Here is a 25,729-nt window from a genome sequence, read left to right on the forward strand (position 1 = left end):
TGTAATCTTCTCCTGCTGTTGTTGACGTGGTCTACGTGACTCTTCGCAGAGCGCAGATGGCCTACAATTAGCGAGAGTTGTTTCCACTGCTGTTCTCATATGTACTTTTCATTATTATGTGCCTACCATATTTACAGCCGGAAAGAGTGTCATCTTTTTAGACGTTTTGTAGCCGCGCAATGGATGAGTGCAAACGGACGAACGAACGACGCACGGCTGGTGTGCTAGCCGAACGACGATACGACTAACTAGCAGACGGGGAATCGAACGTATGGACTGGCGGACGGACAAATATACATATGTACGCTTGTGACTGCCGATGTAAAGCTGAAAAAGTTGCGAAAAATTGGAAAAATTATTTACAAAAATATTTTAATAAAATAAAAATTCAGCGCTTGTTGGTGTTGTAGCTCGATATTCTCACTTTGCCGTACTGCCGTTGTGAACTCATACAGTTTCTGCTGTTTTTTGCTTTGTGGCTATATATTCCTCATTTTGCATTTTGTTTGCTGTTGAAAGTTAATACAAACAGGATGCGAAACCAATATATCAAGATCAAGCCGCTGTGGAAACGGGTTCGCAGGCAAAGTGCGGGTGAAAGCGAAAAACTGAAACTACAAGTATGAAAAATTAAAAAAAAAAAAAAACAAAACATAACACTAAAGTAATTGTGATAATCACAGTAATCTTTGCAAGTGCAATTAATAAAAATCAATTTATTTTGCTCCACTACCTGGCAGACTAAATAAAAATTGAACGCTGAAGATTTTTCGCAACCAAATTCTGCTGAGCTGCTTTTAAAGTTCATAAGCGATTTGCGTACGATTGCAAGAAATTTTGAGCTGTTCAAAATATTTAGTTGCAAAAAAATATGAGCGGTTACGTGCCATAACCGCCAAGAGTTAGGTTTGCAGTGTTAGTTGAACTAAGTTTAAACGCCCGATTTCGGAAAAAAATGTGCACTAGCACGGAAAAACGAACCCAAGTGGGAATAATCAAAGAATCGGAGAATTTTTTGTTTTACTTTTTTTCTTTTTATTTTTTTGAATTTTTATAGGTTTTCTAGGTTTGTTTAACTAGGTTTTCCAATTAAAGTTGAATTACCTAATTTCTCAAAAATTACTCACTAGCACCGAAAAACCAAACCAATTAGGAAAAATCAAAGAATTAGAGATTTTTTTTTCTTTATTTATTAATTTTTTTTTTTTGTGTTTTTTTTCGAGAAACTGTGAATATTTAATAAGTTTGTGAATTTTGCAATATATTGCAAGAAAGCCCAGCACCTATTTGATTTAGTTTCGTTTTGTTTACTTGAGCATTTCTCGTTTGTCGATAACAGAGTAAACTTTTTATGATATGAAATGAATGAAATTTTAACTAAATATCGAGTATGGGCCTGTGCGGTTTCTGGACAAAAAGTGTTGTTGTGTTCTTAACTAACACACAGTTTTTTATAATTTTTTTTTTAATAAATAAAAGGTTTACGTTGTAAATATAATTGTTTGCCAATAAACCTTAAGAAAGAAAAAATATGTTATTTTAGCTTAGCACAGAGGCGTAAATGTTTTTTCGCATAAATGAATAAAATTATTTTGCGGCAGACGTGGCCCACCCAGGACTGTCGTGCTCAGAAGGAAGAAGAAGAAACAAGCAAATTTTGTTTTTAATTTTTAAATTTTAATTTTTTTTATGAGTTACAATTACAAATGCATTTTTTTATCATTCTTAAGCTTCCTATTTAAGAATATGCGAAAAACTGGCATTTCGTCATGTGGGTTATACTCGACATAAGCAGTAAAAGTGTTAAAGTTCTTTTCTCAAAATCTTATTTGGGGAGTAAAAATCGTAAAAAAGAAATATAAACACAACTGACTTTGTTTCTAAAATATAATAGAGTAAAATGTATGCACGTGCGTTTATTTATCTGAATTCTTGCTTAGGTCGCCTCACGTACATATTTGCTGCTTGGGACATACACATAAAACATACATACATACGTACACTCCTAAACAATAACGCAGACTTCCTAAAAGCAGTTGTGCAAATATGAAATCTAAAATTTGCTGTTTCATTGTGATTGTTTAACTAACTAATAAAGTAAATAAACTTTTCTAAGGTATAAAAGGAAATAAAATTTTAATACTCGATTTTTTTTCAATTTTCTGCGCCACTTTCCAAGTCAGTAGGAGAGTCACTATAAATTAGATGATAATTTTAGCAAATTAGTTTCAGTAAATATGAAATAGGAATTTTTCGTGAATCGTAATATCACCAACATGCCCTGGATCACTAAACATTCATCTAATAGCCTATGCACGCCTGCAACTTTGCCAACTCGACGTATTCCTGTCACACCACCTCACTAACAGAACTTTCATAAATGGTTAAAGAGAAATAATGCAATATTTCCCTTAATTTACACTCAATTGTTTGAAATAAAAAAATCAAGTATACTTTTCAATTTGTAGTGTGTGAGGCGCGTGATTAGACGGGGTAGCACTGATTTAAGTGTAAGGTTAAATAGCCGCTTGCAAATCATTCACGGTTTAAAAGAAAGGGTTTGGTGTAAGAGAAATTTTGAAAACTTTTTCCTTCATCTAATATTTTGCACTAGAGCAATATTTTTCTTACCACTTTTACACTCTTACCACCTTTCTTGTGCTGACTGATGCGAATTTTCGAAACCTAGTTTTCGCAATCAAATATCTTCGTTTTTTTTGTATAAATCGAGGTATTTAGTATCCATTATACGAATGTGTGCAAACACTCGACGCTGAAGTTTGGCCACAAAATAGTTTTAAGCCATTTGCGCAAAAATTTTACGTAAAAATAATGCATTTGTTTTTCTCCAAGCTAATATTAAGTCGACCAATCCGTAAAGCTTGCAACTAATAACATCAGCAACTGAAAACCTAGTTTAGAATATTCTGCTATGTACAGCCGGCGACAAACGATAGCCACTTGACGACTTTTGAATACTTTTCTTGCTTTTTTTAAACTTCATTTTTTTTTTGTAATGTTAATTTTTTTTTAAGGTAATTAATTTTATTTAATATTCATATTAAAAAAAAAAAATTTATGAAAGTAAAGCTCATTCTCCTATGAAAAGTATGAATCCAAATTTCAAACTTAATACAAAAATTAGGAAAATTCCACAATTTTTTTCAGACTATTTTTTTAAATTAGAATTGCAAGAAAAAAATTGGTATGCAATTTTATAGCTTCTTAAATTTTAGTGTAATAAGGGGCAAGTTTGAAGTTGATTTCCTATAACTTTTTCCCCTGGCGGTATTACGAATTTTCTGCATGTAACAAATGCTCGATTTTTTTTTTGTTCTTGACTCTTTTTCTCGTTTTTTTTTTTTTTATTTTCATATTTTTTTAATTAAGGCACGTTGTCCAACTAAAGCGGAAACAATGCAAATTTCAAAATTTATTCAAAATTTAGAAAAATTCGCCAAATCTTTTCTCTCTCACAATTCCACGGTTTTTAATAAGAATTTCACGAAAAATAATTTGGTACGTAGTTTTTTAGCTTATTATAAGCTCAATTTTAGTAGAGGGTGGTTAAATTTCAAGGGTCGATGTTGAATGTGAACTACACCTAAACGTCAACGACACCGCTGGATTTCTTTGCTTGGGGTTATTTGAAAGAAAAGGTGTACGTCGATAAGCCAGCAACAATTCATGAGCTAAAGGATGAGATAATTCGGCACATTAACGGCATAGAACCTCAATTATGCCTCAGCGTCGTCGAAAATTTGGACCATCGGATGGAGGTATGCCGCCGAGGCCGCGGTGGCTATTTGGCCGATATTCTATTCTATGTGTAATTGAGCCATACCAATATTATCATAATAAAGAGAAATGACAAAAATTTCTTAAAAAAAATTGTATTTTATTCAAAATCAACACCGGCCCTTAAAACTTAACCACCCTTTATAAAAAGATGTAAGCTTAAGTTACTGGATAATCCCGCCGTCTCTTTAGAACTACGAGTATTTCGCCTGACGGTGTTACGAAATGTCTGCATGTAACAAATGCACGAATATTTTTTTGTTTTTCCGTGACTACTTTTCTGTTTTTTTTTTTAATCTTCATAACTTTTTTTTTAAATCTCATTGTTCAACAAAAGCCGTATAAGTCCAAATTTAAAATCAGAAAAATTCCACAAACCTTTTTTAAATAGAATTTCTAGAAAAACGGTTTTTTGATAGAAAATCTTGAAAACAATTTGGTTCTATAGCTTATTTTAAGCTCAATTTTAGTATAAAAAGGTGCAATTTGATTTTTTGTAATTTTTTCCTTTCACACTATTTTTTTAAATTAGAATTTAAAAAAAAAAATGGTATACAGTTTTATAGCTTCTTCAATTGTAGTATAATGAGGGGCAAATTTGAAGTTGCTGAAGAATCCTGCTGATTTTGTATAATATTTTCCCCTAGCGGTATTGTGAATTATCTCAATGTAGCAAATGGATGACATTTTTTAGCTCTTCGTTGTATCTACACAGGCTGCGGAAGATTTATCAGGAAATCAGGAATTGGGATACAAATTTTTCAAAAATATTTTTTTCCTTTTCCAGATTGAAGCAATTATTCCTATCAACAAAGCAAATCACTTAACCAAAGTCTACTAATTTTTAAGAGTAGTTCCTTACAGTATACAAAATATATATAATTCGCTTTCACATCATATTGGCTTAGATTTTTCTTCAACAAAGAACCACTTCAAATTGTTGCTAAATGAATTGTTGAATTAAACTCTTATTATTATCTAATATTCCTTCTCTGCAAGTTATAGAAATTCCACCTTTTCTTTCATTCATTATAATGAAACTAGTAAATTATAAATTTAATTTCTTTTTGATTCAGTTATTTGGCATTAATCTGTTTTTCATAGTCCGTAAGAAATATGGAACTTTTTGGACTATTAAATTAATAAATAAATAAATAAGTATTTTTTTCTTAATTTTTTATATTTATTAATTAATTATTTTATTTATTAATTTCTTATTTATTTGCTTCAAAAAAGTCAATAAACCACAAAGGTTTTACTGATTAAAACGATAACTTTGGACTAAAGTGCAGAAAACAAAAAAAAATTGAATTCAGTACTTTAGAAAACACATTCCTGGGCAGAAAAAAGTGCAGCAAAATAGCTTTCGAAATCTTATTGAGTTCTGTAAGTAAACGCACTAATGGGGCATTTCTTACGAGATTTATTCTGAGGCTCTTGAGTTGCAAAGGAAAGTTAACACGATTTCTCATGAAGTAATCTCAGGCATAGAAGACAGATTACCAGCAGGCATAAAAGAGGAGCCAGGCAGCACTGAAAGGATCGAACTCGATTTGGTAAATTCTTGAAAACAATTGCAAATAAAGACTTAGTGTTTCTCAGTCTCCAATTTTTAGTAAAATATTTCTGCAATTCCTATTCTTGATGCAGTTAAATTCACCAAACTTAGAAGTAAATTTCACCAATTTTAGGAGGAGGTATTAATTGCAAAACTTTTTTCCCTTAGTAAACACTTTTTAAAGAAATGTAATGAATTCCTCTTTTATACGGATTTTGTGACATACAGGGACACACATACATAGGTATATGTATGCCTAACTGTTTTTAAACAAACACTAGATCCTAAAATCGTGCTTTCTAGAATATCGGCACATCCAAATGCAAGCGCAAGAATCACATAAACACTGACGTATGTATGTATGAATGTGTGCGTGCAAACGCATGTCAGCGGCAAGTCCATGCAACACGGCGCACCGAAGTGAAGTGAAACGGTCTCTGCTAGATGGATAGGTAAGACCGGTGAGCCATATGTATGTAGCTTTGCACATAAGTACCCCTTATATATGTGCATACACACATATGTATGTATGTCTCTATGTATGTAGAATATGCTGTAGAACCGGCAAACAGTTGACGCTCACAGGCAATGAAATTTTCTGAAAATTTTCCGTTGCCACAAAGCAACAAATAAAAGAAATAAAATAGAAGTAAATAACAAATGTAGGGGGGCACAACAAGAGGGTTGAAGTGGCAGAACCGGAGTCAATCAGGGAGTTAGAGTCAGCGTAAACAAACACACACACACACATGCATATGTACAAACATACGTACGAGTATTAAAGAGAATTAAGGTACATTTTAATATCAGATGGTCACAAATGGAAAAACAAAGTAGCTGGCAATGTAGTTCGAAGAGGTGAAAAGCGGCGGCCGGGGGGTCTGTGCAGTAATTAAACAAAGATTTGGAAGTTGAGTGAAGTTTTGGGCGAAGATGGTTGGGAAAAGGGAAATAAAGTTAATAAATAGAGTTCGGCTTAAAATAACAGCAAAAGAAGTGATGCCAAAGTTCTTGCGTCACATTTGCATGAGGCTGTAGTGCTGCCTTGAAGAACCTCTGACGTGTTTTTTGTTTTGTTTATAGGCGTTATTGTAGCGCGCTACCCTCAAGTGGCCTTCTGAAAGAAGGCTAAGCCTGTTTATTTCCATCACCCCTCGCCGCGGGACTACCGTCAAGTATTACTTATACATCGAGGAGAGGGCGGGCGATTAACCGTCGCTACTGTGTCTCAGTTGTTGTTATTTTATTAGCATAAATATTTCCCACTTATGCATGGATAATACTGCTGGATTGACAGATCTCGGTCGGATATAAATTCGGCTACTTCCCGCAACTTAGAACCTACTGTCGCGGGAACGCTGAGTGTCAGTCTTTCCAGATGTCTCATCTCTTTCATAGACTCGTCCCCTAATTTGCATGCCACATTCCTCCATTTCCTTCGATTGCAGCATATGTTGCACGGAAATTTCCACCGAGGAAGGTTCTCAAAAGGCTGTATGGATTATTTTTTTCATAGAACAGAAGCGCGACCAGGTGTAAAATATATGGTGAACCTCCTCTATAACATTTTCGACGCAGTAATTGCAATAAGGATTGACGTCGTGGTTAAACCTGTGTAAATATGCTCTGAAACGGATATGTCTGCTCATGAACTGGATTAGGTAAAAGTCCATTTCTCTATATGGCCTCGTTAGCCAAAGCTTTTGGTTGGAAATTCGATTTTTTGGAGGCTTGCACTTCGAGCTCATAGTCTTTTGTGCCCAATTTGGGAATGTATTTGTGTGTCCAGTGGCCCTTTGTTTAGTTGTCCCATTTTGCTTGCCACTCATCGATGCAGTTTTCTCGTAACGCCGCCCGAGTAGGCGTGCTTATAGGACTCTGTGTTTGAGCAGCTTCATACACGTAGTGCGCGCAGCCGGTAAGCAGGCTGTAGTCTTCGAAATTATGATGTGTATTGCGTTTTGTACGCCCAAAAAGGTACACCATATACAATTTGGCTTTTTACGACCTTAGCCAGGAGCTTTTGGCAGCACTAAGCAGCACTGCCACAGTGGTGGATCCTTTTTTATTAGCGTACTCGAGGTACTTTTTAAAAGTCATTATTTTCAGGAATTTGACTGCGAAAACGGTTAATGCATTGAAGTTCCCAATTCCAAAAGTGACCTCTTCTGACTTTTTTCGGCCTCGGTCTTCTGTTCTTCTGTTGCACTAATTCTAAGTTATATTGCGCTAGCCAAGATTGCACGCTCAGGACTGCAGTGATCGCGTTGTTGCAGATATCGCCGCAATTTCTAGCCGTCACCACAACCGCAATGCTTTCGGCGAAGCCAATTATCTCTGTTCCCCCTGGAATCCTAAACACGTAGTGCATTACATTTCACAGCAATGGTCCGAGAACCAAGCCCTGTGGTATCCCACCCGTTATTTCAATCTGTTTGCGCCCTCTAAAGCAGTACTAGAATTTGACAGGTCTGTTTGTAAGTTTGTTCAAATTCATTAATTTAGTCGCTTTGACTAAACAAATTGTGTTAAGCATATATGTGTATGTATGTGTGTGTAGGCACATGTAAGGCTATAAATTTACATGACGTGATGATATTTATAAAAACTTGCATATAACACGTTAAATGCACACACACACATGAGTTTAGTATGTACGGGCAACTGCACTGCAACCGGCTTCTTGGGGCAGTTTTATTTCATTTCATTTTTTTATCGGCCAGATACAAAACAAGTCGCGGCAGTCGCTTTCTGCACTCGTTCAGTCAGCCGGTTGCGTTTTTGTTGTTGCCTAAACATATGCTTGGCTGTATATATGCATGTGCATGCATACATATACATACAAACGATCAGCTGCAAAAGTGCAACGAGAGCTAAGAGCAAAAATGGTCCAGAAAAGTGCAGCTACGAGCGCTCACTGCTGAAAAAAGACTCCGTAGAGTCTTAAACGTAAGAAAAATCTAGAAATTCTAGTACTATGCTAGTGCTAAAATACTTCAAACATTAAATTCATATAAAATATTTATGAATTCCACGAAAATTGTGAATAATTTATCACAACCAAGAGTGCTGACAATAAAACAATTTTCGTACGCAATTTTTTGTCACACAAAGCAGCTGCATTTACAGCTGAACAACCAAGAATTGCATTGCAGTGCCGCCTAAAATGTGTAAATAAAATATTTGTACAATAATTTTGCACACAAACCACTGAAATTATGCCGAAACTATATTTATTCAAATAATTCCGGATTTTCCTCTTCCAGTACAAATTCGATGTGCACGGCTGAGTATTGAATTGCCGTTTTCTGCCTTCTCTCTTCGTAACACTCCATTACGGCAAGCACTTTGACTCAGTGAAAATATACTCAACTGCACGGGACATATAACCGTTCAATACGCTCCGCAATGAATATGCGGCAAGAAGTTACTCAGCTGCTCATTACTGAAACTGAAGAGATTTCCGGCTCAACAGTGTTGGAGTCGCTCAAAGGATTCTCTTAAATGTGTGAAATAAAACTTACACTCGCACTCAATGCTTAGTCATGCCAACTCTCTTTATCGTGCTCTCTTTCTTTCGCTCTCTATCTGTAGCTCATTTGAGTAACGTTGCCATCATTTGGGTTCCGAAAATAGTACCTGCGTATTTATATGGTTAGTTGTTGTTGCATGTTTTACTCCATCTCTAGAAATTACACTCAATTACCGTGCACTCTATATTTATCACAGTTTTTACTGCCTTGCTCAGCTGTTTTTGTCTTCAATATATGCCTACCCGCTGTCCACCCGCCCGCCTCTTGCGCGTTTTCACAACATTCATCGATTCAGCAAGCGCAGCGAAACTCGTATCCAGTTTTTAAGATTTCAAACGCCTCCCGCATAGCTTGTTTTCTTATTTTTTGTATGCTTGTAGCCAAATTTATTGAAGTAAGCCTGCCCCTCGGCAGGCAATGGTAAACCTCCGAGTGTATTTCTGCCATGAAAAAGTTCCTCATAAAAATATCTGCCGTTCGGAGTCGGCTTGAAACTGTAGGTCCTCCATTTGTGGAACAACATCAAGACGCACACCACAAATAGGAGGAGGAGCTCGGCCAAACACCTAACAGAAGTGTACGCGCCAATTATTTATTTATTTTTTTATTTAAGCCTGTGTAGATGTGTGTGTATACGCACATGAAACGCTTGATAAGCGTAAGTGGCTCGTTTCAGGCTTAGCTAAAGATATTCTAAAGGCAGTAAGTCGAAAAGGGACAGTAGTAATGGAGAATAAAAGGAAACTAGTTCCGAAATAAGGCTCAATATAGGCCGATATCCTTAGCTACTAAAGCCTTTCGCAATGTAATATAATTATTCTTAATTGAATTTCTGATAAATGAATGAATAAATAAAAAATAAACGAATTAAAGTAAAGCTGCAATTAGTGGTGCCATACCTTAGCCATAACCATAATCATAGCAATCAGCTGTTCTGATCAAACAAATGGGCATCACTGTAAACGAATATAGGTGCCGCACCAGAACGCTGCTCCCTAAGCCATAGCCATATGTATCACTTGAATTTTGGTTTGTTCCCGTAACTGTAAGCAGCAGTGAAATACTTGACTTTTTTTTTTTCTTATACAAAAAGTAGAAAAATTGGGCAAATTTTTAACAAAACTTTGATTCTTGTAATCAGAAAGTTTTCTCAGAATTAGGTGCAGTTTGACGCATGTCCTCCATATAAGAAATCAACAAATTATCAAAATTATCAACTTCAAACCTGTACTTGTACTAAAATTAAATGGACTATGAATCTGCGTACCCATTTTTTTAATTTTGATTAAAAAATTTTGAAAATTTTTCAAGTTTTTATAAATTTTGTACACTTTTAATGCCTAATTCGATGCAATCAAATACTTTTCAAGTAATCATAGAATTGTAGTTAATCTCTTAGCTCCAGTCTTCACAGTGTCTCGTAATGAGTTCCACACTCCCACAGCGTTAATGAAAAATAATCTAGTTGATGTTAGATAACCTTCATCTCACCCTTAAATAAACTTACATTGTATACCCTCGTGTGTGGTTTTTCACACATATGGTATGTTTACGTATTTTACAGTAGGAGCATAATTTAATTGTAGTCAAAATCAAGATTTATCATCAATAACATATTTATTTTTATATTTTGTTATCTGTTACATCAAATAAATCTATCTTCAATACATTTTACACAAACACTTCGGTTATGAGTACGCTTACATACACCTTTTTGGCAAAAACAGCACATGTATGTATATCAAACGACATAGTTCTTAGTTTTCGACTTCTCGCTATAACAAATGTGACATCTAGCTTTTCCTTCGATATTCGGAGGAACACTTTTGGATCTTTTTGGAGGAATGTTGAATGATCGTGATGAGCTCTCCCGAGATTCTGAAGGTTCACGGAACAGTGAAGATGTGGAATAGGCTTTTGAGCTACTGTGCTCCCCGACTGATTCATTTAGTGAATTGTTGCTAATAACAGAAAGCAAAGACGCCGCTGATTCGTTTCGTGGCACGCCTTTTCTCATTGTAATGTATGATTTTGCAAAAGATATTCCAAGCTCACGCAAGAAAACTCGTCGCATTGTTGGTTTGTTTGTTTGCCAATTTGGTTTCACATCTTTGAATATAATCAAAGCGTTTAAAGCTAAGATGTCGATCATATTTGCGAAAACCGCCAATGGCCATCGATTCGTCTTTCTTTTAGAACTGTAACAAGACAACATTTTGTCAACTGTATCCACGCCACCTATAACATAAAATGTTTAATGAAATCAAAATAAAAAGCATCGAAACGAGCCTTTTGTTTTATTATAGAATAAAAAGTATTAGAACAAACCTTTGGTTTTATTATAATGTTGAATGATTATTGGCAACTTTTTTCCATCAGATTCTACATCATTTGAAGCATGCATTGTGCTTTGCAGTACTACGCAATTGTCTTTTCTGCTGATGTATGATAGGAGTGTTGTGTTTTCGGTGAATGCAAATGTTGATTGGAACAACGGAACTTTTTTGCATTCTAAAAGTTTTGGTGGGATGCTTCTTTTGTTTTTTCGCATTGTACCGACCATTGTTAGCTGTTGTGACAACAATTTTCGACCAAGTTCATAAGAGGAAAAAAAGTTGTCCATTGTTATGTTATGCCCCTTCAATCCACGAACCAAATCCAAAACTACACGTTGACCCTGATTTTTTTCAGCTAAACCACCAACTGGCTTACCCAAATACGGTTGGATTTTCCAAACGTAACAAGTTTTAGAGCAAACTAATAGCCAAAATTTAATTCCATATCGTTCAGGCTTAGCAGGCATATATTGCCAAACCTGGAATCTACCACGAAAACCAAGCAATTGTTCGTCAATAGTAACACATTCAGATGGATTGAAATAATCAGCCAATAGTTCAGACCATTTGTCGAATATTTCACGAATTGGAGCAAATTTGTCCGCAGAGCTTTTTTGACGTCTGCTCATAACGTCATCAAATCGTATCAAAAGACATGGACGTTTTACGACAAAAAATGCTGCTCCTAGTGCAAACTATATAGAAATAACATATGTGTGGAAAACCACACACCAGGGTAAGCAATGTCACTTTTTAAATATCTATTTATCAAAAAATATTTTTTAATCAATAAATGCGTTTTTTGTGCTAAATTTATGCGGCAGGAAATGTCAAGAAATTTCATGAATATCGCTCAAAAAATTTTTTTTAAATGTATAAAAAAGATTCATTTTGTGTGGTTTTCCACACAAGGGTGAGATGAAGGATAAATGAATTTTGGAACAATGCAACTGTGGTGTCTCCGAGACCTTATTGGTATCAACTTCTCTAACAGATAGGCAGTTAACTTGATTATTTTAAGATTGCACATAAATATCCAATTCCTAGCAGACAGATAATTTTCAAGACTGCAGCCCAGTATCTTTGTTCGCCAGGCAGAGATATGCTCCTATCTACCAATCCCATAAACATAACGCGTGGAGCTTGCGATACAAATTTGAATATTAGAGATGAACGATGACAAAATGCAAGTGTGGTCACTCATTCTATTGCAATATCAGCTGGTCATGGCTACGGCATGACTAATCGACAAATGCTGTAATGTTGCGGCTATGGTTATGGTTACGACTACGGCACCCCTAAGGCTGAATAAGTTTCCCAAAATGATCCTTTTAGCTATTCTATATATGAATGCGAGCAGCTTTAACGTTTGAAATTTCCAACTGACGTCAGTTTATTCCAGAGTGATCGTGCAATGATAATTGATATTGTTGTTGTAGCAGCAAAAACATTTCCCATACATGTACAGAGAGTGATGCTAGAGTGACAGTCCATGGCCGAATATATGTATTACATATCCGGATCGCTCCGGTTACGTAGAACCGACTGCCGTGGGAACGATATTTTTTTCAGTATTTTCCATATATATATATATATACATATAATTGGCGCGTACACCCTTTTTGGGTGTTTGGTCGAGCTCCTCCTCTAGACGTTGTTCCACAAATGGAGGGATCTACAGTTGAAGCCGACTCCGAACGACAGGTATTTTTTATGAGGAGCTTTTGTTTGCCATTGCCTGCCAATTTTGGTGTTTCACCGAGATTCGAACCTACGTTCTCTCTATGAATTCCGAATGGTAGTCACGAACCAACCCATTCGGCTACGGCGGCCGCCGTATCTTCCATAGGCAACCTTTACATGGTATCGAGGAACACAACGTTGTTTTCTTAAGTCTTCTATTGACTGCCTTTACTGACTAAACGGGTGCCTTCTATGATAGTATTAATTTGAGTTTTGGAGAGGGAAAAGAGTTAACTTGACATATTAGGTGAATACGGTGGTTATTTAACAGATTGAGCGCGGCCCGATATTACTGACCTTTTCCCTCGGACGGCAGAAAAAGGTCGATCTCTATGTATGCGATAATGTAAAATTGTCAGCGATCAATTCCTTGTTTCTCTTTCAAGAAGTAACCGGACAAAAACTATCAGTTATGGCATTTCGGAGAAAATTGGTAAATAGGCTAACACAGCGAGTAGATGAACAAATTTCACTTCGGGAAGGAAAAATTGCTCATAATTTAAAAAAAGAAAAAGAAGACGTCCATAAAGCTCCCCCTTTATGATGAAAATTTATGATTATTTGGGTCTAAGAAAGCCGAAAATTTTACAAAAGAGTTGTTACATGTTGCTGCTTTTGTAAATCCTAGGCTTTTGTTCTTCATTAAAACTCATGAAAATTATATTTGACTACATTCATTCTGGTTACATTTATCTTTTAATTTTAATATCGTCAGTCCCAAAAAGTAAAACGACGGTCCCCAGGCACCGGAGCCGGCCACAGGGAATGACCAGCGCCTTTACTGAATTCTTGGACGGAAATTCGTCCTCATGATAGACATGGGCAAAATCTAGGAGTTCTTTTCCTCATTTACTGCCTATGTTTTTTTCTTTTTTTGTATAGGGCAAAATCCATGATTTTTGTATAGGCAGCCAGTGCATGATCTGCTGTTTTAACGGTTTTTTCTCTTATAATTATTTATAATAAATATAATAAATATTTTGCAGTTTTATAACCTCTTTTTAAATTGAATTTTTAATGTTCAGTTCCGGGCATAGGCTTAGCAGAATTTCTGATTCGAGATTTATTAAGTGAATTTAGCCAAATGCAGTGAGACAAGAAGTGCATTCTGTGGTGCATGCCCTTATGTAGATATTTGCTTCAATAATTGCAGATATATATGTATGTATGTACATATGTACATATGTTTTATTCATACGAGTATCTTCACGATTGATGCCTTGTGATTTTTCCTTTTTCAAAGAATTGTGAAATTTCAACGAGATGATCTACTAATACAGGCATTTCGTGTTTAGGTTATTTATAAATTTAGTACATATATACATACATGCATAAATATATATTACACACATACATAGATATATGTAGATATCTATGTAGGTATGCAGTGAAGATCCTCAATACATGTAAATAGTGCAAACTATATTACTACCACTACTGACGGCTCTAAACGCATTTGTATGCATGTAAATTCAAGTATTGATAAGCTGACATTTTCCATATACATACAAACATACAAACTTAGATACATAAGTACATACATACGTTATTTTTATTTGCCCATAAAGCTATAGAGCTGGGGAAGCAGGGCTTGTGCCACCACGGCTTCTTCTGCACTGCCCTCTATTACACTCTACTCTTTAACTTGGTTTCCTTTTTCAACTTTTTATTATCACTAAAGATTGTTGTTTTACAATTCTGTTTTTTTTTTCTTGTTTTTCTTTCTCTTTTGTTGGCACCCTGTAACTTGACTCCGACTACCAAGGGACGCTTGGAACCGAGCGCGGCGTAACTCAGCTTGTGGTAATCATATGTTTTTCATATGACCAACAAAAGCGGACATACATACATACGTACATATGCGCATAGAGGCAACGTGATATACAAATATACTTCCATATGGTTTTTACGAGTATTTGGAGAATATGAGTATCTTTAGGTCGATATGGCTCAGTGCTACAAGCATACATACATACATATGTATGTATGTATGAAGCTATGTAGAAATTCATATATAATAAATGCATACATACATATGTACGTAGCAATGAAAGTATATACTCAAGTGTGCGCCTGTTCAAATTTCTGCCTGCACTTCAGCACTACTTCTTACGTTTTTTGCTTTTTGCTTTTTATTTTTTTATTTTTACTTTTATTACTATTGCCAGTCTTGTAGTTGTTGTTAGTGCTTTGTGTCTCGGCTCATATTTATTTGTTCACGACTTTTTCTGCTGCTCATACCTCTTGGTTGCCCTCCTACAACGTCTTCACCTTCGTCTTTGCATACAGCCATAAGCACAAACATATGTACGTATGTATGTACATATGTATGGGTGTACATATGTATGTATCTAGGTACATATGTATCTGCATATGTATGTCTTCAAGTAAGTAAGTGTACTCGTAGAGTATGAAACCAGTTCCAGCTGAGCTAAGCAGGATGACAATGAAGAATACAAATGTCTCCCTCATTCGACCCCTCGCCAGCTCAGCTTGGTGGCGGAGAATGCTGAAATTATGGCCACCAAACCGCACTGACTGACTCGCAAGTGGTGTAGGGACGTAGCAAGCAACCCCTTTGAAAAAAATGGTGCATGTTTGTGCATGACTTGCGTCGGATTTCTGGCACAGGTTCCTGTTCGTGTTCTTTTCTTTCTTTTTCCCTTTCCTTTTGTCGTTTGTCGTTTGTTTTGCTTTTGCACTTGCAACATAGCCTCATTTGTACATATATACATACATACATACACTTGATACCTACAAATTCATGTACTGAATTACCACCGCTGATCGCACACTTATCAATCCAGAAATCAATCTCTTTGTTGGGTCTGCTGTCATGGCCTGACGCGATATTTCGCATTTTGATTATCGAATTATACGATTTCATCAGATCAGCAGGGAATATTCTAGAGTAAGCTGCATGTGCAACACCGCACAACACAACACAACACAGCTCAGCTCAGCTCAGCTCAGCTCTTTTTGCGGTGCTGCTGTTGCTAGGTCGCACAGTGTTTATCCAGGCAGGCAGACACGATCGATTGCCTGAACGGACCAACTTAAAAGCTGACTGGCGGTCAAATTGATACTCAAAGTGCTTGCCTACCCGTGTGTGTACGTGCAAATGTATGCGCACATGAGTGTGTGTGTGTGCTTTCTACCTGACTTGCATTGTGTAGGTACGTATATATGTATGTATATGTGCATGTAGCAGCTATCAATCGCCTGAGTTTTTGCTCTTTTTTACTGTTTTTCTTTTTATTTCCCCTTAGTTCTTGTTGGGCTCTAATATTTGTCCGTTGCTCAGCAAGATTTAATATGCTGACGAAATACGATCTGATTATTGGTTTCATTTTGTGTTTTGTTTTCTTGAAGGTTTTTGTATTTTTTAGCACAACAATCGCATGAAGATTTGAGTGACGTGTCGCCAGTAGGTCGACGTCGTTGTCGCAAAGAAAGAAGAGTATCCAGTCGTTTTACGAAGTCTATGTTAGTTTAGATTGCAAGAGTTTTCTAATTGCTTTGTAGGTATACATACACACATACGTAGCACTGGGCTGTAATATGGGCTTACTTTCAATTAGCTGTGAAATGCAAAATCTGACGAAATTCATAAAACAGTGCCATAAATGATGTTGACTGTTCAGTGATTTCATCATCTCCACCAAACACCTAAGACTTTTTTCATACATTTTGCTTTCGCAGCTGATATTGTAGGGATTTTCGACATTCATTCCTGGTTTTTGGCTTTCATGAAAGAATATCGAAGATCGAATACCTCTTTTTCCCTTCAGAGCTGAAGGCCTTGGCCTGCAAAGGCTGGCTGCCTGCAAAGGCGATGAATTTTGAAGGAGAGAAGCACATCATGAATCCCACCCGCGTTATCACGTCAATTGCACAAGTTCTCGGCTTGGAAAACTGTAGCTTGGAAGTGTTGGTGGGATCCATCAATACCCCTCTTTGCAAAGTCCAATTTGATTCACAATCAATCTCAATATCATTCTTTATATTGCAGTGTTCAAGTCGGCCGGACTCATCATTTGATATTTTTTTGACCAATTGAAAATTTACTAGTTAAAAATTTAAGTCTATATACACAATTACAATTACACGGAAGTTGAAAGAGATAATTTACAGCAGAGTTCTTGGTTTTTTCTATAAACTGCACATTGATCGTTGACCGCCACGGCGCCACGGGCGGAAAAGGGCGTTAGGGGTCAAAATTCAGTCATAAAATCTTATCTTTACATAAAAAATTGGACAATTTTACTTCAAGTTTTTTTTTTAAATAATGTTAATTAAAAAAAATAAACACGTCTATTTTTTATCTTCTCGACATACATTTTTTTTTGATTTACAATTCAAAGTCTTTTATTTGAGCATAATTAAAAATATTCGAAAAATTTTAATTTAAGATTTTTTTAATAATTTTAAGTAAAAAGAAAACTTGTTTGATATTTTTTTTACTTTTTTTGATTACTTTTTTGGTATTTTTTTGGTAAATTTGTTCGCTTTATATGTTTGGTATATTATTTCTTTTATCGAAAAGTACTTAGAAATCCTATACAACACGCTTTTTTGTTTTCTTTCGACCAACAACTATTTGACTTCAGTGAGAAAAAATTGAATATACCTGTGATCCGAGAAGGAATGGGTGTTAAGCACCCTCTAATTGGAAATTCGGTGTAACAGTGATAAGGAGGCCAGAGTAAGATCCAGCACCTCTTGCCTGGTTGCAGTAATGAAAGTGGAGTCACTACTCCTGTTGCAAATAAAAAAATCTTCGTTTAAAATAAAATCTAAAAGCGACTCACCTCTTGCATTTATGTTGGAACTTCCCCAACAGGTATGGTGGGAGTTTGCGTCCGTCCCTACAATAAACGCCTTGTTCAAGGTGGAGCAGTAGATTCGGGGACGCCACCTTAGAGTGCTGAGCCCCAGTGCAGAGCCCCAAGGTCGGTGTCCTCACTCTCCGAGGCCCGAAGCCTCTCCTTTTCCGCCCTGTCGAAGAATGACCTGATGCTTATGACGGACACTGGTCGTGAGGGGACGTCACCAGCACTGCCAGCCTCCAACGTGACGGAGTCTATCTCCATGTCCACAGGTGCTTCTTCAACTGTGGGCCCCTCTTCCTCCAGCACCTGCGGATGTGCAGAGACATCAGCTCTGGCACCGCTTTGGTAGACCTTAGGGACTACCTTTTCGAAACCATAGCTTGTAAATCCCTTTGTTTCAGCGAGAGGAATGCGAGACTCCGCATTCAGCAGAATCAGCGCTTGCCGATAAGATCCCTCAGTCCTCTCCACCTTAACCGCCTTCCAATTGTGAGCGGTAAGTTTTGGGTTGCAGTATCGGAGGATTTCTTCTATTTCCTCTGAAGTAGAGAGTTCGGAAGGGAGCCAGACACGTGCTCGCGGACACATAGGTAGATCCTTTTTGTCTACCGCCTTCAGCTTAGCTCCCTTCCATACCTCTCCCACCTGACCCGTTCGTCAGCGCAAATGGTTCTTTTAAAGGGGCCATAGTGCCATCCGGCACACTCACAGCACGGGGGGAGGGGGGGTTCAGAGTTTCGCTTGCTACTCTCAAGAAAACGGCGGAGATTGCGGGCGCTACTCTCTTCCATTCCTCCCTGGAAATGGGGCCGTCCTCCCTACCGCTGTCTATGACTTCAAGCTTGCCTGTTTAGCGACTTCGCTACATGATTTGAGCAGGCCACCATCAGTCCTGGGTCTCTTTTCGAGGGAAACGTCCTCCTTCCGGGATCGCTGTCTCTTTACCCCCGAATCCACATGTGGCGCACTTACTCCTTTTCCTCTGCCTTCTTCCGCCCCACGCAGAACCTTCCTGGCCCACTCTAGCAATGTTTCTCAGAAACTACTGTTTCTTCCTCTCCCTCATCTCTACAACTTCTAAAATATTAGTGGGAGAAAACTCCTAACCCCAAGGAATGCTTGCCAATTAGCGAATGACCGGTTACACAAGCCACGACTTTCGAGATATCCTCTCTTGAAAGGCTAAGTAGTTCCTTTGTCTTTTTTTATTTAATTGCAGTCATAGTAACCTTTCACAGCTTGATATTCTGCCTGACAGAGGACGATAATTGGTTGATGTGAAAGTTGGTCTACCGCAAGGCTCAGTATTGGCTCCGATATTGTTTACAAGCTACATTAATAATATTAAAAAGTGCTTGCTAGAAGTAGCCAAATCATAAGACTGCCTAGAGTAAGAACGGCGTTTGAAAAAAGTCTTTAGAATGCGTAGGCTGTCAAATTTATCATACAAAAAATGTACTGGGAAAAAAATGAAAATGTCGATTTTAAAGAAAAACTATTTTTATGCTGTACAACATTGAAAATGTAGTACAGTAGGTTCTGTTTTTATGCGGTAGATACGTTCCGCAAGAAACAGCATAAAAAAAAAACAGCATAAAAAAAGCTACTAGTTCTATAGTAAAACTATAGATACGTTTCAAATGCTAAAACCGCATAAATCTGAAATAATGTAATAAAATCGCATAAAAAAGGGCACTAGTCCCATATTATTACTATAGGTACGTTCCATAGACCGCATGAATCTGAAATAATTAAATAAAATCGCATAAACAAAATATTGTATCTTTGAAAATTATATCTTTATATATCTTCCATACTTGTAGGGTTAGCATTTCTGATGTAATCTGTGATGAGTTTTTGCTTACCTGGTTTAGAATCTTGTTTATATGTACAATTCCTGATAGGTCGACATGCATTTTGTAATTTAAAAAAAAACCGCACTATTTCAAAATCGCATAAAAAAAAGCCGCATAAAAACAGAACCTACTGTATTTATGTTATATTACATTAAATTTACTTTGAGTTATGCCTTAAAGGCTGTAGTAATAAAAATAATAATAATATTAAAAAAATATAATAAAAAAATTCCTATGGAGCTTCAGCCTTTCAAAGGATTTTTAAAATTTCCATTAAACTACGAAAGAGTAGTGAAATCTGCTCTAAAATGTTTCTTCCTAACTTATTTTATTAGTATAAATTCTGTAATCAAAATAATAATGAAAAAATAAAGTTAAAAAAGAATAAAAATTCCAAGCGGCTTCATTCTTTCAAAGAATTCTTATGGTGAAATCCATGCAACTAAGAAAGTGTAGTGAAATCTGCCCTGAAATGCTGCTTTCTAACTTATTTTATTATTGTATATTAAATTCTAGAGCTCTTTTAAATAATTGAGTTAACTTTCAGTAATTGCTTAGATCATAACGCTAAATCAAAGAAAAAGTAAAAAGATGGCCATTAATTCTTCCATAACCTTCGCAAAGGCAGTCTCGCTGTTACCAAACAATTTCACAATTCCAAGAAATTCATACTTGCATAGTAAAACAGCGTCGGTGCTGCAGAAGTCAAATATTTTTAACCGCAAAAATTTCACCATTATGAAGCGATTTCCAAGCGATTCGTCACGCCTTCAGAGAGCGACATTTGAAGTAATTTCTTGCTGTTGCTAGGTCAAAATATCCCTTAGATGCGTATAAACACATGTATATGTAGGTACATGTGTATGTATGTATGTATGAACGTACGTATGAGTGCATGTGCGTTTGCACACGATTTGTGCACGTTCTCTCTCCTTCCACTTGTACATATTTGCAATAGAATTTGCTTTGAGTCACACGGACTCACAATTATGCGTTGAATGAAACTGACAATAGGCGGCGGCTTTAACAGCAAACTTCAAGGTCTCCCATACTCACCCTTACTCATCGCAGCAAGGTGATAGCTTAGTCATTAACATTTTCATTATACAAAATTATAGACTAGTAAATATTCGCATATGTATGTATGTATATTATGTACATACATACATTCCGGAGGCTAGACAAATGGAAAGCTATTGTGAGCCCAACAACATCTAAATATAATTTTTTTGTTTTTGAAATACCCAAAGCGCACAGCTGATTAAACAAATGTTAATTATGAGTATTGCACATGTACGTTTGTATGTGTGTATGTGTATGCATGCAAGACTTTATAATACTAAACGCATTGTTGGGACAGGCCTGCAGGAACACACCTCCATTTTAGTCAAAGCTTTATCAGTGAGTATATTTTCTTGTGCGCGTAACCTGCCGTACAATGCGGGAGGTGACAGTTTTCTACTACCCAGTTCGAGGCGTTAAACAAACTGGTGCCAAGTGGTTGCAAACTATTGACAAAGAATTCGATCTCACAGCTCAGTTAGTTTGGACTTAATATTTATTTAACATTTTAATCAACGCCAGGTATTTGGCAATCGAAAATACGCCTTAGAAAAGTAATAAGAAAGGGCTTGAAGGCTTCTTAAAACGCTGCTAAGTCTACGTCAACTTTGTGGCAGTCCAATTTACTGTTGGGTATTGAGTTAATAATTAAAAACGTATGCATGTATGTGTATGTATATATGTGAGTGTATTGAGCTAATATATGCAGCGCATTCTGTTCAATGCGAAAAGGCCACGTCCCTTGCAAATGCAGAGGACCTAGCAAAGTTATTAGAAATTTTACGGCTTCTATTTATATGAACAGGTGATGCAAGTTTTTTTACGATCATGCGACTAATCAGACCTATAGAAATCAACAAAGGTTATTAGACGCGATAGTTACATGCGATTGTGAAAATGCGCTGTTGATAAAGTTGAATTTAAGTGTGAAGATGATGACGCCTATGATGACTTCGCCTGTTAAGTGGGCTGAACATGTTCCGAGGATGGATCCAAACGATGGTGCAACAAAGAGGCATGTGACTTATAAAAGGGTTCGGCCAAGGAAAACTTGAACTGATACAGTTAATGATGACGCCAAGATCTTTGGACTGCAAAACTGGAGGTTGTCTGAAATGGATCGAGAATCTTGGTCAAAGTTATTGAGGGAGACCAAGGTTCCACCGCTTGAGGGAGTTATAGAACGTCGACTGAAAGGATTCAGCTTGTCTGGGTTCAACGAATCCTGTTGACTATTGTTTGGATGAATCATACTTTTAATAGGTTATTTAGTACTGCAATCGAAAAAACTGCTTCCGATTCTTTATTGATGGCTCAAAGCTTGTCTCATACGCTATTTTTGTGGGTTCGGAAGCAGTTTGTAGTCTTTGAATAGCCAGAGACAAAAAAATTATAGGAGTATTTCAGATAGTGTTGTTGTAGTATTTCAGAGGTGGTTGTAATAATGGAATGCATTTTTTTCCACTGTCAACAAAAAGAAAATGTATAAAAAATCAATGCAAATTTTGAGCCAATTTGTCACTTGTTCAGTAATTTTAGCCAAAATCGAATGGCATACCCAAATGTTTTTAAAAAATTCTGACTTGAAGGATTGCAATTTCATTGAAAATTTACTAATTTTTTTTTAAATGTTGTACAAAGTGTGAAACTATGAGTCAAGTATATCGTTTTTGTTGTAGTATAATACATACTACTGTGGGCAAAAAGTAAGGGGAATTTATTTGTCAAACTTCGCGGGATTAAAACTTCGCTCTAGTTATTTTTTTCATGAGTTGGCAGCACTGTTAATAACATCTGGGCCAACTTTCATGTGAATGTCATTATCACTAATATATTTACGCTTGTGTTTACCAAACAACCAAGAGTGCATTTTTCGATTTTTACAATGTCTGATTTGATTGAGCAGAAAAGTGCCATCAAATTTTGTTTGCGGAAAGAAATCTCGGCTGCGGAAACGTTTAGCATGTTGCAGAAGGCATTTGGTGATTCGACCATGTCGCAGAAAAATGTTTATAAGTGGTACAAAGACTTCAAAGCGGGTCGAGAACGTGTTGATGACTTGGAGCGCTCCGGACGACCATCGACGTCAACAGATGACCAACACGTCAATAAAGTGAAGGAGTTAGTGCTCAAAAATCGTCGGTTGACTGTTAAAGACCTTACTGATATGATCGGAATATCAGAAGGATCTGTGAAAACCATTTTGAAATTCCATTTGGGCCTACGAAAAGTCAAATCTCGTTTGGTACCGAAAACTCTCAATTTCTTGGAAAAAAGTCGTCGCGTTCATGTGTGTGAAACAATGCGTTCAGACTATCAGGACAAGCTCAAATGCATCATTACGGGAGATGAGACTTGGATTTATGCTTACGACCCTAAAACAACCGACCAATCAAGCGAATATCGTACTAAAGGCGAGGCCAGACCGAAAAGAGCACGTCAAAGTCGTTCAAAAATAAAGTTCATGATGACAGTTTTTTTCGATTTTCGTGGTGTGGTGCACTATGAATTCTTTCCACCTGGCCAAACTTAACGTGAAGCAATTCGTCTAAAAATACCAGAATTATGGGCCAACAACTCTTGGTTTTTGCATCACGATAATGCACCGTCTCACATTGCACTCATTCTTCGTGACCATTTCGCCAAAAATTCCACGCATATCGTTCCGTAACCACCGTATTCGCCTGATTTGGCTCCGTGTGACTTCTGGCTATTCCCAAAACTCAAGAGACCACTCCGGCGAACGCGTTTCGAGTCGATTGAGGAGATAAAAGCTGAATCGAAGAAGGTGCTGATGGCTATACCGGAAATGGACTATTTGGCATGTTTCGGGGATTGGAAAAATCGTTGGCATAAGTGTATTTCATCGAGAGGGGACTATTTTGAAGGGGATGAAATTGATTTACAAGAATAAATAAAGGTTTTGCATTTTACAACCAAATTCACCTTACTTTTTGACCACAGTATATATACATTTATGTGTATATTATATTTATATAAGCAAACAGGCTTACCTCTAAACTCAAATTGATTTCACAGTACAAACGCCCAAATTAAAAAAAAATTAAATTTTATAATATTTTGATAAATTTTATGTGGAGCATCGAAATATTTGCAAATCAAGTTTTTAGCCCATTCTTACTAACGTTTCTACCTAACTGGACCAATTGAACTTCCCCAGAATCTTTCCATATTATAACCCTTTCACTACCCTTTTGAAAACTGCAGAGAGAACTCGGACAAACTTCCGAGAACTTCTTCAAAAAGTCAATATTGTTGCCAAAGTAGGGCGTTTCTGGCTTATTATTTACGCATATATGTACACATGTGTGACGGTTTCCCATTCATGCGTGCATTTGCCGCATTTATGTATGTTCAAGAATCCGCACTTGAGATGTGCGTGAGATATGCACATATGAAAGTATACAGGGTGCGCCCCGAGATTGCGCGGCTGAAAATTTTCATGATGAAATAACACCGAGGTTATGATCGCCTATGACACCAGAGCTTAGTCTCCTGGATTACTGTGTTTGGGGCGCAGTTGAGCGTGAAACCAGGTTAGGTTGGTATGGTTACCCAGGGAGTGAGCACATTTGGACGAAGAAAGATTCGTCCTTTGTGATACCATTATGAAGGAGGGGAGGTGAAAGGGAAAGGGAAACACCGATGGGTTGCAGGGAGAGGACGGGGAGAGGTGGTGGTGGGATGGTTAGGAAGTGCGGATTACGAACGATGACTATGTTTGCGTCAACCGCTTTGTGCTGCTGATGAAATTCATCAGATTTTTAATGTCAGCGCCTGGTATATCAGCAGGCGTGGCAAAGAAGTAAGAGCCAAGATGCCTGCCCGCCAGAGAAGGTGCTGAGATAATTCCACCTCATCCTCCAGTTGAGCGTCAAACCAAAATGCAACCTCCTAACACCATTTCTTTTCTGAAGAAAGAGGTTATTGCAGCTTATGGAAATTTTATTGAATGGTTTTATAGATGTAAAATAAGTTACTGTTGCCTAAAAAATTCGTGAAGTTTCATTAAATTTTGTTCAAAATAAATGTCAATACATTGTTCTCAAATAGCGTGCGCACCCTGTATATATGCCTGCACATATGTAAGCGCGATTTCATGCTTCACAACTTAATACCGTCACTAATCCGATTAAAATTACCGGTAAACTCGTAGTTACCTATTCCACGCAGGGAAAACAAATCGAAAATTCCGGTAGCAAAGTAAACACGGCGAGGCAAGAAAATGGTCACGTACTTGACTGCATACATACATACATACATATGGATATGGGTATGCACATATTTACATGCAAGAATAAATATGACAAGGTACTGTGTCTGCACGTCATATGCATATCTGTGCACCGCGTGTCACGTACAATATACAGACATATGTACATACATACATACGTACATATTTACAAGTACAAGTCCTACACGCTGCCACTGCAGGCTGCCTGCTGCCTTACAAAGCTAAACACTTTAGTAATTTCAGAATTGTTTTTTCATAGAATTATGAAATGAGCAGCCAGTTGAGTGTGAACACACGGAACGAAAAAAAATAGAAAAAATAAAACAACTTCACCTTTGATTATGCAACGCTTTTGGAGTGGAAATTAATGAAGGCTGTTGCCACATTATCCCTCAGTCGCAACGAACTCTATTACTAGCCAGCCACGCACCCATTAACAACAGCCGCTGATGAACCGCAAATGGCCGCATAGCAACGCGGACCTGACGAAAATTCTACTCTAGTTGGAAGTATTTGAACGCATGCAGCAGATCCTGCACAGGCATTATCACGAGCATTGAGACGGCGACTGTGCTGGTCTCACCTCCAAGCCTGCTGGTTTCTTAGTTCCAGATGTTATGCCTGGCAGACGTCTAGCCAGTGTGAAAATCTGAAAAGTCACATTTAAATACCGTCTGTCCGCCTCGCCTAAATAGACATATTCATACATATTTATGTACATATGTATGTATGCATGTGTGTAGGTGTGTTGCGCGA

The 25,729-nt window shown here is 37.1% G+C and overlaps 1 protein-coding gene across 1 annotated transcript in view; it reads left to right on the forward strand.

Moving 5' to 3' along the window:
• Window positions 1-290: 290 nt before the first annotated feature.
• The window catches only part of LOC129242910 (uncharacterized), a 31,461-nt gene continuing 6,022 nt past the window's right edge, over window positions 291-25,729 (forward strand). The window contains exon 1 of the mRNA XM_054879835.1: window positions 291-620. The gene's annotated coding sequence lies outside the window, so the exon portion shown is untranslated. The remainder of the gene's footprint in view (window positions 621-25,729) is intronic.

This window comes from Anastrepha obliqua, chromosome 3 (assembly GCF_027943255.1).
Source record: "Anastrepha obliqua isolate idAnaObli1 chromosome 3, idAnaObli1_1.0, whole genome shotgun sequence".
In the NCBI taxonomy this organism is placed as follows: domain Eukaryota; kingdom Metazoa; phylum Arthropoda; class Insecta; order Diptera; family Tephritidae; genus Anastrepha; species Anastrepha obliqua.